Source organism: Macrobrachium nipponense, chromosome 30 (assembly GCF_015104395.2).
Source record: "Macrobrachium nipponense isolate FS-2020 chromosome 30, ASM1510439v2, whole genome shotgun sequence".
Taxonomy (NCBI): Eukaryota; Metazoa; Arthropoda; class Malacostraca; order Decapoda; family Palaemonidae; genus Macrobrachium; species Macrobrachium nipponense.
In genome coordinates, this window is record NC_087218.1 from 26094177 (window position 1) to 26108767 (window position 14591).

The 14591-nt window shown below is 37.9% G+C and overlaps 1 protein-coding gene across 1 annotated transcript in view; it reads right to left on the reverse strand.

The window, feature by feature from the left end:
- Positions 1-480: 480 nt before the first annotated feature.
- The window catches only part of LOC135202384 (GATOR1 complex protein NPRL3-like), a 138458-nt gene continuing 124347 nt past the window's right edge, over positions 481-14591 (reverse strand). Inside the window, exon 11 of the transcript XR_010311726.1 lies at positions 481-8697. The gene's annotated coding sequence lies outside the window, so the exon portion shown is untranslated. The remainder of the gene's footprint in view (positions 8698-14591) is intronic.

The following is a 14591-nucleotide window of genomic DNA, read 5'->3' on the forward strand; positions in this document are numbered from 1 at the left end:
TAATCTTGAAAACTAAGCGCGCTGTGATTTTTTGAAAAAAATATTTTTTCCGCTTACGCGCTCTCTCTCAAACCCCTCCGGCACACGGGAGTCATTTTTTTATTTACCGCTCCGGCGTTTAAGGGTTAATATATAATGTAGAATGTAAAGAGAGAGAGATCAACTTTGCCCATTCCAAGATAGAAATTGTTTCCAATACTTGTCATCGCTTTGAGATTAAGGAAGCTCGCGGTCTCCATGTTGTTTTTATAACATGTCAGTCATACTTGCTCGCTCGAGTCTGTTTCAGACGCGTACTTCTTTGTCGATAACCATGTGCAGATTTCACGATTTTTCTGTAAAGTTATGTCATATTAAAAGCTTCTAGAAAGATTGCACCATCTTTCACGTCCAAAATGTTTTGAGCCCGTCAGTCTCTTGAAGTTGCCCATACAAGGAGAGAGCAAAAACAGTCATTACAGATTTTGAATTCCTGGCGTTTTGATCTCCCCTCTTTCTCTCGCATGTCACTTTTGATTTCATATTAACGTAATTGGTCACTCGTAACTTTTAGATTTTGGATTTCTAAGAGTTATTTAGTATTATTTAGTGCTTTTTGTGGAATCTGAACAAACATTGTACAAGTGTGTAACGGTGCCTTATCTTTTGTGAAATATTGTGAATTGGTGAATTTTTTGAACTAGCTGCAACAGAAAGAAAATTGGTACCAAGGTAATGTGTGTTATATTTTTATTAGTTGCAACTAATAGTTACAGTGTTTCATGAAACAGGTTTAAATTTTTACACATTGCAAATTTTTGTGTTTTGTTTTTGTTTCATTTGAAGTTATTTTTTCTTTTGTGCATTTATTCATTTTTCTTATTGAAGTGATTATTGTGCATTTATCCATTTGCTTATTGAAGTGTGTGTTTTTATTTTATATTCTGTGTGATTAATACTTTTTACAATTTTGATATTTTCCACATTTTTCTGTGTTTTCATTTACATTCACAATTTGATTGACTTAATTATTTTCATTAATTAATCGTTGCACATTTAATTGAATTTAATACTTGTGAATTAATTTCCATTTACTTAAAATTCCTTTCAAGTTTCATTGTTGTTTAGCACTTGTGGATTAATTTCCAAATTTTAATAATTGCCTAACACTTCTGAATTTCGAATTAATAAATTTTCTTGATTTTGTGATAAATTAATTTTGATTTAATTTTACTTAATTTAATTCAAAATTAATTAAACTTTGATTTGTTTTCAAGTAACAGTAATTTCCCTGATATTGTGAATTTCACTTATAAATTTTGAGCTTGATAATAAATTTTTGTATTTAAAATTTTTATAAAGTGTTTCCTTTTTTACCAATATAATTATAATCAAATTTAGGTAGAAACATAAAGTGGTAATTGAACTGTTTTCCTTCAATTTACTTGAAGTGAGTTAGAACCAGGGAAGTACTTAGACTTCTGAAATCAGGGAAATACTTAGACTTTTAAAGTTGTTGATGGAGTGATGCCCTTTAATTAATTTATTTACCTGAGATTACCTCACACCTGTTTTGATGAACTAGGTCTGATTTTTTGTAGTACTGGTAAGTAGTAAGTTGTTTAAGGGATCACTGTTGCCTTTAGAGTATTCAGTCGTTTAGTACCTGTGATGAAGGTTCAGGTGTCTGGCTGTTGTGAGGTAACAATTAATGAATGGTAAGTGTAGTAACCAGATACTTGGCACTTTGTCACAATATATACACACATATATGCAGTGGAATTGAGATGCCAATGATTTAAGTGAAGCAAGATGCGACAAAGAAGAGAAACAATTTATTATGCAAAAAACCTACAAAGTACAGCACAACATGCAACCCAGACTTGGTATGGTATTGGGAAAAAACCTCTTGATTACTATGAACAAACGTCATTCATCAGGGCTGATGAATTATTACAAAATATAGTATTACAAAATATAAATGCTTACAGACAACTTTACCTCTCAGGGAATTACAATGTGGTAAGTGGGAATTAGTCATTAAAAGATTGCACTGCAAAATTTGTCGTAAATATTAGAAAGTATGCAACTTTTGAATATACTGGATTTTAAGAAAATAATTTTAATTGCTGCTGTAAAAGATATATATTTTATCAGGCTTCTGTCGAGGAACACAATTGCTACGGAGTAGCATGTGGTATACTCAGAGTAATTAATGTGCAAGTTGTTACTTTATATTATGGTAAAACTTCAAATAATTACCTGGCAGAATGTGTAACATTTAGATGAGGTCAACACAAAAATTTATGTAAAAGTTATATAAAAATGTAGAAATACAACAGTTTGAATGGTGCTAACAGGTACCTGCAGAACAAGATGTAATACAATTTAGTTAATGCACAATATGCAAATAATTATTTAACTGAAAGAATTACATTTAGCTGAGATCAACATATAAAAATTGTATAACAACGTTATACAGAAAAAAATTAGAAACAATTTTAATGATGCTAACAGGTAGCTGCAGAATAATAATGTACTACAATTTAGCTTGTGCACAACATAGTACGTATATACATATCTATTAGATGAGTAGTCAAACACCTTTTCAGCACACTAGGTTGTAGAAAATGCTTGAGGAGGTCAACTTCACTCAGTCTGTCTCCCTATGGTCTGTAATGCGTATTCTCTTTACACTGACAACTGGCAGTACCTCCCAAAGGTATCGTATCTGCATCTTTAGTTTGCTACACGTTGTGTAGTTTCTACTGCTCTCCAGTCTGCAAAGTTTGTAGTCATTTGGTTTTCCTTCAGTAATTTAAAGGTATTTTCTTATTGATGAATGTTTCTTTGGGCCTCCCTATTCTCTCATTGTCTTTGTATTGTTTCCATTCCAACTGATTCCTTCACCATATTCAGGGATGGTGCCAATTTATAGTCTACTCTCTCCTTCCTTGCACCTTCTTTAGCAAGCTCATCAGCTCTCTCATTGCCTATGACTCCAATGTGTGAAGGCACCCGACTAAATGCGACCATTCTGTCTGCTCGTCTGATCTGTGATAGCAGGGCTAAAGTTCTTCTCACTATGATATTTGATTACATTTTTCTTGGTATTAGTGGTTGCAGGGCACTCAGGCTATCTGTAGCTATTATGGCATTGTCCTTACTCCTTTTTATGACACTCAGTGCAGCTGTAATACCTAGAAGTTCTGACCGTAATATGGAGCATCCATCAGACAATCGTAATTAAACTGAATATAGAATTTAGGCCAAAGCCCAAGTACTAGGACCTACGAGGTCATTAAACACTGAAACAGAAATTGACAGTAAAAACTTTGAAAGGCGTAACAGGAAGAAAACCTCGAAGTTGCACTATGAATCAATTGTTAGAAGAGAGTCCTTACAGACCTTACATCTTGTTCGGGTTGCCCCAGGTCCCTCAGTGTGAGGCACCTCTAATGTCTACCAGAGAGTTGCTAGTACATCTTCCGGTATATTTTGCATCTTCCAATCTTGGATGGTCTAGGATGCAGCTTAGATATTTGTTGAGCTTATTCTTATACACATCAACGCTCACTCCACATGTGTTCCTCAGATGAGCTGGCAACGCATTGAATATACTCTGCATTATCGATGCTGGTGCGTAGTGGATAAATGTCCTGTGTGCTTTCCTTATTTTTCCTGGTATAGTTTTGGGCACTATTAATCTACCTCTGCTTGCTCTTTCTGATATTTTTAGCTCCATGATGTTTTCGGCTGTTTCTTCTATCTGTTTCCATGCCTGAATTATCGTGTAGCGTTCTCTTCTCCTTTCTAGACTATATAATTTTAAGGATTGTAGTCTTTCCCAGTAGTCAAGATCCTTAACTTCTTCTATTCTAGCTGTAAAGGACCTTTGTACACTCTCTATCTGTGCAATATCCTTTTGATAGTATGGGCACCATATCATACTGCAATATTCAAGTGGACTACGAACATATGTTTTATAAAGCATAATCATGTGTTCAGCTTTTCTTGTTTTGAAGTGCCGTAACAACATTCCCATTTTTGCTTTACATTTTGCCAATAGAATTGCTATTTGATCATTGCATAACATGTTCCTATTCATCATCACACCAAGGTCTTTAACTGCTTCCTTATTTGTGATTGTCTCATTATTAGGTCCCCTATATGCGTATAGCTTTCCTTCTCTGCTCCATAATTTATTGATTCAAATTTATCAGAGTTAAATACCATCCTATTTGCCTCTGCCCAATCATATACTTTGTTAAGGTCTCTTTGTAGCGCTTTCCTATCTTCATCACAAGTAATTTCTCTACTTATTCTTGTGTCATCGGCGAAACTACTCACTACCGAGTCCTTAACATTACTGTCTATGTCTGCAATCACAATAAACAGTAATGCAGCTAACACCGTACCTTGTGGCACACCAGACATTACCTTATCTTCATCCGATTTCTCATCGTTTGCAATAACTATCTGTTTTCTGTTGTGTAAGAATTCTTTTAACCATCATCCTACTTTATCCACTATATTATGCTTTCTAATTTTCTTCGCTAATATATTATGATCTACCTTGTCAAAAGCTTTTGCAAAGTCTAGGTAAACCACATCTGTTTCATTTCCGCTTTTCATATTTTTGTATATGTTCTCACGGTGGACTAACAGTTGGGTTTGTGTACTTTTTCCGGGTATGAAACCGTGTTGTCCTATATTAAACAAATGATTTTTTATTAAATGTTTCATATTTTTCTTCATTACCCTTTCATACACTTTCATGATATGTGATGTTAGACTCACAGGCCTATAATTACTTGCCTCTAGTCTTGATGCACTTTTGAAAGTAGGGGTAATATATGCTAATTTGTGCTCATTATAAATCTTGCCTGTATCTACACTTTGTCTTAATAATATTGCAAGTGGCTTTGCAATAGAATGAACTACTTTCTTTAACAAAATAGCAGGGACACCATCAGGCCCTGCTGCAGCTCCATTTTTAATTTCATTAATAGCCTGCACAATATCAGCTTCCTTAATATCTATGTCTGCTAAATATTTACTATTTTCATCCCTTACTTCTATATCATTATCTTCATTATCAATTCTAGGGGTGAATTCTCTCTTATATCGTTCTGCCAATATGTTGCATATTTCCTTTTTTTCATTCGTTAATCTCCCTTCAATTCTTAGAGGGCCTATTTCTATTCTTCTTTTATTAATCTTTTTTGCATACGAGTATAATAGTTTGGGGTTTTGCTTGATATTTAACAGGGTATTTTCTTCCAAGTCCCGTTTTTCATTTTCTTTTGATTGTATAATCTTTTTTTCTGCATTTTCTATCTTACTTTTTAGTTCTATCACTTTCCATGCATTTTTTTCTTTTGCAAGACCTTTTTTCCACTTTCTTATTTTCTGGAACAAGATCCTTCTGTCTCTTGGTACGCATGACTGATGTTTACTTTTCTTCTTCGGTATATATTTATCCATTATTTTCTCTAATATTTTATATAATATCTCCGTATTTCCTTTATATCATCACTTATAAAAATGTTATCCCAATCTTGTTTAATTCTTCATTTATTTCTGACCATTTTATATTTTTACTGTAGAAGTTGTATTTTCCATATCCTTCCCACTTTTTCATTTCTTGCTTATCTCTGTTTTCACTTGCTTTGGAATGGACTGTTAATTCTGACATTATGGTCTGAAATACTCGCATTATAAACTATTATAATTCACCTCGTTCACAAATACTAGGTCTAAAGTAATTTCCTTTCTTGTTGGCAGGTGATTTATTTGTTGAATGTTGTGTTCTAGTAGCATATCTAATAGCTTTTCAATTGCCTCTTATCTTCTGCACTACTATTACTCTCTTTTTTTATATGTATAAATACGACCACAATCTCCTGTTCGTTCTTTCCAGCCTACGAAAGGAAAGTTAAAGTCTCCGGATAGGAGAATAGTCCAGTCCTTGTGATTTCTACATATATCATCCAATTTTTCTATTATTGTGTCAAACTCTTTAGTATTAGGGGGGTCTATATATTACTATGTTCATTAATTTTTCAGATTCAAATTCTACCACTATTAGTTCACAATCTGAGTTACTACATTTCTCATATATTTTTCCTTGTTTTTTGTCTTTCCCATATATCGCAGTTCCCCCTTGATTCCTATTTTTTTCTATCTGATCTATAAGTTTGGAACCCTTTTATTTGATAGTCATTCCCAGTCTCTTGGGAATACCAGGTTTCACTTTTATTCATTATATCTATTTTCTTTTCAATTTGGGTTAGTTCTTCTAAGTACTCTATTTTTCTTTTTGAGTTACTCGTAACTAAGCCCTGCGCATTCATCACTATGATGGTTTGCATGTTTTCTCCTTCATTTAATATGGGTAATAATAAGGATTTTCCCATGTCTCTTTCCTGTTCTGGTATGTTGTTCTTTTCTTCATTTCCAGAAATTCTGTCATTAAAAAATCCAACTTTTCCATAATATTTGATCTTCCTTCATCACAATTATTCATTTTGTGTCTGAATCTGCAATTTTCTCCGTACCTGCAGTATCCTCTTGCATCGTAAATACAGTATTTACCTCTTGAGCTGTATCTTGGAGCTGATGCTTGGAAATTCTTTGCTGACACTCCATATCGCGGTGATGGCTTGCTTTTGTCCTGCACCTCATATTCTTTGTTCCTCTCTTTATTTCTTTCTTTCTTATTTTGGATTTTATTATTTGATTGATTATTTAATTGATTTTGATTCATGGCTACAGGGTGCATATATTTACATTTTTTGTCGAACTTACATCCTTTTCCTTCTTTTAGGTTTTTGCATATTTTTGGATGTAGATCTCTGCAGTCATCCTCATAGCCGTCTAGGTATGCACACTTACCATAAATTTCATAGTTGTGACATACCTTGGGATGTTTGTAGTAACATCTTTCTCCGAATCTGCAATTGCCTCTTTTCAAAAGGTTGCAGACTTTGTCTTTCTTGTCTATTTTTTCCTCTTTCCCATCAGTGTGCAGATCTGGGTAGAGCCTCTTTGGGATTTTCTTTTGTGTTGTCATGTCGTGATTTATTTCTTCGTATGTATGCTGCTTGATTGCCTCATATGTAGTATCAATGAGTATCTCTGCATCCATACTTTTATCTTGTTCTTTGTTTTCCTTATTTTTTTCTGTCATTTCAGTTTTATTTACTTCTCTTCCGTTTTCCTCTTCTTCTTCTTCCTCTTCCTCTTCTTCTTCATCCTCAACTATTTGTACATAAAGTCTTGATTTAATAACATTGTCTATCCATGATAGACATGTTGAGCAAACTATTCTGGTATCCTTACTCATATCTTGCATTACTTCAGCACATTGAGGATGCGTTGGAATGTTGCATGCAGAACCTTTTCTGATCAGGTTTTGTGGATTAACTATTGCATCAATTAGGATATTCACAATGTTCACCTTATTCATTTTCTTTGTCGGAATATGTTGACTGATGTAAATTTTCTTTATGAGTCTCTTGACCACTTGGATTTTATTTGGAACTTCTTCAATTATTTTCAAGATGTTTTCTGTTGATTTGTTTCGGTTTGAAGGATCATATCCTTCTAATATGTCTATGAATGCTTTTGTATCTTTTTGGTTAGGGCTGTTGTTGACCTCATAGATGAGAAATGCCAGCTCCCTTCCTGCTACCTCATCGTATTGCAAATCTGCTAAACATGCTAAATTTCGCCATTTTTTTCCACAGTTGGAACTTACTGCCATCTTGATCTGATTTACAGTATTTCACTTGATAAACTAACTTAGTAGACGCTTTATCCTACTATTTTCACACTAATCTTATCACTGACAGTTCACAAACACTTCTAGATATTTTTCAATTTCCAGACGTATGTTAAACCCGTGATATCTGTTGATTAATCAAACTGCGGGGGGAACGTCTCACCTAGCAAAATGGCACTGAGAGAGAGGAGTGGAGAGTAAGAAGGAAGAAAGAGAATATGAAAGGGGGAGCAGTAAAAGGAACAAACAGGGGTTGCAGCTAGGGGCCAAAGGCATACTGCAAAGAACCTTTAGTAATGTCTACAGTGAACCGCATGAGGTGCACTGAGAGCACTAACCCCCTACGAGGTGATGATCGCAATGACAGAGAGTATGTACACCTCATCTCCATTCTGATACACAGTTACCCCGCTTCCTGCTCTTCCATCTTCCAAAAGTGAACCATCTGTATAATAATGTTACCTGCTCCCCCTGACTAGTGTCCAGCCTCTGAAAATAGTCATTCTTCATCAATGCAGGGTTCACCCCTTCTTTTTTCCCTTTTAAAGTTGATCGTGATATCTCGGCAACAAAGAATAAAAAATACAGAAAGTTACACTGATTTTTTTTTCAATAGTTCCATATACTGTTCAACTGAAATCGAGCATTTCTTGAAAGAATACTGCAGTTATATACTGCATATAAATATTATACAATATAATAAGGATACCTTCAGTTTATATAGAACTGAAAGAATACACTGCAGAATGGAAAGAAAACAAAGTGATGTACTTAAATGTAGCAAATCTAAGATCTGCAGAGTGAGGAGCAGTTGCAGGGGTTGGCACAATCATGTTACGATAGTTGTTGACGAAGCGATAGATGATTTTGCCAGGTAAACGAACCTTCCTCTCCTCTTCTGATTTAAGTGATGTGTCTTCATTTTTATTTGTCTGTTTTGATCAGATACAGCATTATTAGCATGATGAGTAAGAGGGCACAATACAGAAGAAAAAACTAAATAAAATATTGTAGTTTTTTTAATTTTTTCTGCTCAAAAAATGTGTGGGTATTAAGTGCCTGTATTTTGAGATATGAAAGTAATATGTAACGAGATATCTTTGATCTTAAAGGAAAATAGCAAAATCTGTTGTTATTATTATTCCACCAGATAAAGTGCTTAATGCTGGTTCTTGAATATGTAAAAAATCACAATTTTTAAAAGTAAATAGTATTTTTCCCAACTATACAAACCTGAAGTCCGTTACAATAGGAATTGCTAATGGCGAAGCTGGAACACGGCCGTTAAAACTCTTGAACAAGGTCGTTAGGCAGTAACTACCGTCTGGTAGGCGGGGAGACCCACTTGCCTGGATGTTAACATTCCACTTTGCTTTTGAGGGATGGCATGGGGTAAGCATTAGTGTAAAAGCCCTCAGGTTTGTATAGTTAGGAAAAATACAATTTACTTTTATTAAAAATTATATTTTTTCGGATGTGAGGAAAAGACTAAGCCACTGGTACCGTGCACTCAGGGAAAACGTGCAGGTGACATCATTGCCAGCTGCAGAGAACCTCCTCCCAATCTTCTCGCAAAAATAGGAGAAAGACGTGTCCTTAGCCACTTCTTCCTTGGTGAGTCAGTACTAGAGAAAGGTTATTGATGGCCATGTCAAGGATGTCAAGTCTTCGAAAGGTTCAGCAACATGCTAATAGGACAAAATAACAATTGATCTGGATCATCAATTACAAACTCCAAGGTGCAGGAGCTCATGAAGGACCTGAACCTGTAAACAAATGCAAAGTGATTTGGAGTTCACTACGACATCTGAGACAGAGTCGAGACCTTGATACCCACCTTTTAAAGGGTGATACTGAAGAAGATCCATGCAAATCATCCATCCTCTTCGTCAATGCCAGAGAGAGAAGAGATGGGGTCTTGAAAAACAAATCTCTGTCTGATGATGTTGCAAGGGTATGTCCACCCTAAATGGGAGTCAAATGCCATCTAGAGACCTGAGGTCTCTGTGATGGCAACACAGAGAAGTTTCTCATAAGCATTAGAATCTCTACTGAGGAAAAACAATACTACTTATGTGAAAGACTAGGGCAATGAGGACCTACGTCTTTCACAGTTGAACCAGAGAAAAGTAACGCTCAATTCTGACCAGAGAAAAAGTCCCATCAATGGCACCAACCAGCAAAGACAGCTGCGATCCCTGGAATGTTACAGAGGACTGAAAGAGTTATCCAGCTATTTCTGTTGCTGCTCGGCAAGATAGCCTATGCTTGCAAGAAAAGCTGGATAGTCCTTCATCCATGAAGACACAGGGATTGTACTGCCTTAGGAACCACTCTTGTCACTGGTGTTGAAGGTTGGGTCAGGGAGGAACCTCTCGTTGCCCTGGAAGTAGAGTTGGCAGGTCGGGTGACAGGCAAAGTCTTCCGTCATTTATTTTTAATTCGGTGTGAACAATGTTTGTTGAACACTTACAAACAGAAAATGAAGAGAGAAGACAAAAACAGTCGAGTTTGTCTGAAAAAGACGTTCTGAGTCATCGCAGTGGCCCATGGGTCAGGTGTGATGAAGCAAAAGACTTACAGACTTCTGTTGTACTGGAGGGGGGGGGGGGGGGGGGTAAACAGAAAGATATTGAGTCAACTGAAACATATCTCTATTTGGTGATTCTCACGAGGCATGAGACAGGAACTCTAAACAACAGTCAAATGACACCCAGAAACCTAAGGTCTCTGAGATGGCCATACAGTAAGGTTCACCATTTGTAGTTAACCCTCGACAGAAGAGAAACAATAATAAGATGGACAATCTCTGTTAGAAAGCAATATCCTGCCCCTCACTCGACTCTGGAGGTCAAGTTGCTTGCTAGTACACTGAATCTTGAAATGTGTTTGGCTGATTGAGCTATCAAGTGCACAACAGTTGTCCTCAAGCACCTGATGTTAACCCCAACAGAAAGGAAATGCAACCCTCTTGTTTTGTGATAAATGCCACTACTGTGGTGTTGTTGCTTAACAACACCACTGGGTACCTCAAAATCAGTCCTGAAACTCTTGGGAGGCCCGGAAGGCTGTCTATTACTTGGTCAGTGCATCCGATAATAGATGCAGGTCATGAGGAGAATATAAAAGTAGTGGTACCTCAAGATACAAAAGGCTCTACTTATGAAAAACTCATGATACGAAAGCTAATACGAAAAATTTAACGGCTCTACATACGAAAAGTTTTCAAGATACGAAAGGTTTCTGTAAAGTCCGAGATTCGCCCGAACCACCGATAACAATTTTGAAACTCACGCGCCGCCAACTGAGTAGACTCGCCACCATCCTCCTGCTCTCCCATTGGTTCCTGATGCTAGTCACCGCCATGAGATCCTTCTCTCCTATTGGTCAGCATCCCTCCCATGATGCATCTATGTACGTAGCGGCGTGCCACGGCCACTCGGTGGCAGCATCGTTATTGTACGCACGCGGTATTCGTTCGGTCTAATGATTTCGTTTAGTAACGTACATTCATTAGTGATTTCGTTGCAGCATACGTACTTTATCGTGTTGTGTGAAAACTTTATTCTACTTATACATAAATTACGTACAGTATATACGTAGTCATGGGTCCCAAGAAAGTTGAAATTCACGGAAAGAAGCGAATGCTCTCTTTGGAGACAAAGATGGAGATTATCAAGAAGTATGAAGCTGGTATGCGATTGAGTGTGATCGCCAAGGAATACGGCCGAAATCCGTCGACAATAGGCACCATCCTTAAGCAGAAGGATGTCATCAAAGCAGCTACAACCTCCAAGGGCATCACTATTTTGTCCAGCAAGAGGACCCACGTGCACGACGAGATGGAATGGCTGCTTCTTGTCTGGATAAAAGACAAAGAAATCGCTGGTGATACGATAACGGAGACGGCAATCTCCCACAAGGCCAGCGCTATTTTCGGCAATTTGATGGCCCAGGCGGAAGACAACGGAGGGGAAGGGACTTCAGCGCCAACCCCAGAGTTCAAGGCTTCGCATGGGTGGTTCGAGAAATTTTGTAAACAGACTGGCATCCATTCAGTGGTGCGGCATGGGGAGGCTGCCAGCTCAGACACGAAAGTGGCCGAAGCCTTTAAAAAGACGTTCGACGAGATGATGACCAAGGAAAGCTACAGTTCTCAGCAAGTCTTCAACTGTGATGAGACTGGCCTTTTTTGGAAAAAAATGCCTCGTCGGACGTACATCACGGAGGAAGAGAAGAAGCTACCCGGGCATAAGCCTATGAAAGACAGGCTTACGCTCGCACTTTGTTCGAACGCCAGTGGGGATTGCAAGGTAAAGCCCCTACTGGTGTATCATTCCGAGATTCCTCGAGCCTTCAAGGCCCACAAAGTGCTTAAGGAGAAGCTTCCAGTGATGTGGAGGGCTAATGCAAAAGCCTGGGTAACGAGGCTTTTGTTCACGGAGTGGGTAAATCTGTGTTTCGGCCCGACAGTGAAGAAATTCTTGGAAGAGAAGCGCCTCCCCCTGAAATGTCTGCTGGTGTTGGACAATGCCCCTCCCCACCCTCCTATCCTCGAGGAAGATATCCTAGTGGAGTATTCCTTCATCAAGATTCTTTATCTTCCGCCTATCACCACCCCTCTCCTCCAGCCCATGGACCAGCAAGTGATATCGAACTTTAAGAAGCTGTACACAAAACATCTTTTCAAGAGATGTTTCGACATCACCGATACCACAAACCTCACCTTGCGTGAATTTTGGAAGGAGCATTTCGACATCGTCATATGCATCCGACTCATCGACCAAGCTTGGCAGGAGGTTTCGAGGTGAACCTTGAATTCCTCGTGGAGGAAACTCTGGCCTGATGCCGTATCTGCCCAAGACTTCGAGGGATTCGACGTGGGCGAAGCTGGTGCTGCAGATTCAGAAACAGTTGATGATCCTGAAACTGTTTTGCAACCAGATCTTGACGAGATCGTTGCACTCGGCAAGTCCATGGGGCTGGTCGTCGACGAGGACGACATCAACGACCTTCTCGAGGAGCACTAAGAGGAGCTTACGACGGATGACCTGAAGGAGTTGGAGGCCATGCAACATAACGTCGTTGAAGAGGAGTTCTCTAGCAGCGGCGAGGAGGAGGAGGAGGGCGACCCTATGACAACGGCAGAAATTAAGGATGTTCTAGCCGCTTTTCATAAAGTGCAATCGTTTATAGAAAAAAAGACACCCCGAAAAGGCTCACACAGGTCGTATGCTTGTGCAGTTGGATGACGTTTGCCCGAGTCGTTTCAGGAACATTGTGAAAAGTAGGCAGAAGCAATCTTCCTTAGATAGTTATTTTTTTAAAGAGGCCTTTAGCATTAGCAGGAGTAAGCAAAAAGGAAGAACCAAGTGATAATAAACAGAAAGTTGAAAGTGGTGATGAAGTTGAAATTTTGTAAAAAAAAAAAAAAAAAAAAACAAAAAAAAAAAAAAAACTTACGTAAAGTATAAAAAAGTAAAAAAATTACAAAAATAAAAAAAAGACAAAAAAAAATGTTTAAGTTTAGTTTTTTGTAAAGTTAAGTGTTACAGTTTTGTTAATGTGTTTCGTAAATTTTAGTTTAGTTTTCCTTACATTTTTTTTATGTTTCGTAAAGTTAAGTGTACACATATGTACGTACGTATCTGCCGTTTGTCCTCCTCCTCTGCCGCCACTTTTGGAGATAGCCTCACTCGAAAGGTAAGCTTCCACATTTTACTACATACGTACAGTATTTCTTGTATACCATGTACACTAATATGTACACTTTATTTACAGGTAATTAGCATTACGTTATTATGTTAGGTATTGAATGGTCCAATTTGTTGTAGTATTTCATGGTTATAGGTCAATTTAGCTTTATTATGAAATTTACTAGGGTGTTTTTGGAGGGCTTGGAACGGATTAGCCATTTTACATGTAAAATGTGGTCACAGATACGAAAACCTCATGATACGAAGGGCGCCTCGGAACGGATTAATTTCGTATCTCGAGGTACCACTGTATACATATATTCAAAGGATTCTGTTGACTGAGCACCAGCCTAATTCTTTCCTTGTCATTCAAGAGAGCAAAAGGATTAAGGACTAAAGGCAGACCTCCATCATTCTCTAATGAATAGAGTAAAGGCAAAGCTTGTCTGAAGCAAGGCTTCTATGACGACAACAGGATACCAAAGATGACTATCTCTTAGCTGAATTGGCTGCTCCCAAAATGAGATCACAGGAGAGGCAGAAGATCTATGGAAGATGGCTGAGACCCAGAAGAAATCAGGTACTTCTCTTGAAAGATACCAAGTCCAGAGACTTGACAGACAACTCATCTTTCAAGCACCAGCAGTAGGAGAACGCCTGTATGAACGTTCTTCAACAACGTTCTTCCTTCTTCCCCATTAGAAAGAAGGTTGACAGAGAAACATGTATATGCACTGTCTCAGAACAGAACAAAGGCGCTTTTTAACTAATCCTTTGCAGCCTGAGACTTTAGGCCTCACCTGGAGGGTAAGCAAATGCCTTGGCACATTCCTTGACTGCCACGGTATACACCACTCCCAAAGAGAGAGGCAGAACCGAATACAGGTTTGTTCCTAAGGGTCAAAACAACTTCGGGACTTACAACACTGGCAGTACGAATTAAGACAATGTCCCTTTTCTTAGCACCAGAATTTCCCACAGGTTGCTGATTAGTGCTGGGTAGGGATGAAAACTCATAGGGGACTGCCTGGAGGGAAACAATAGCAGTGTCCTCCAGACTTGATGTCTCTTGTTGTGAGAGGGAATACCCTTTGTGGCAACGAGAAACATTGTGAGACCTAAGATTGGTA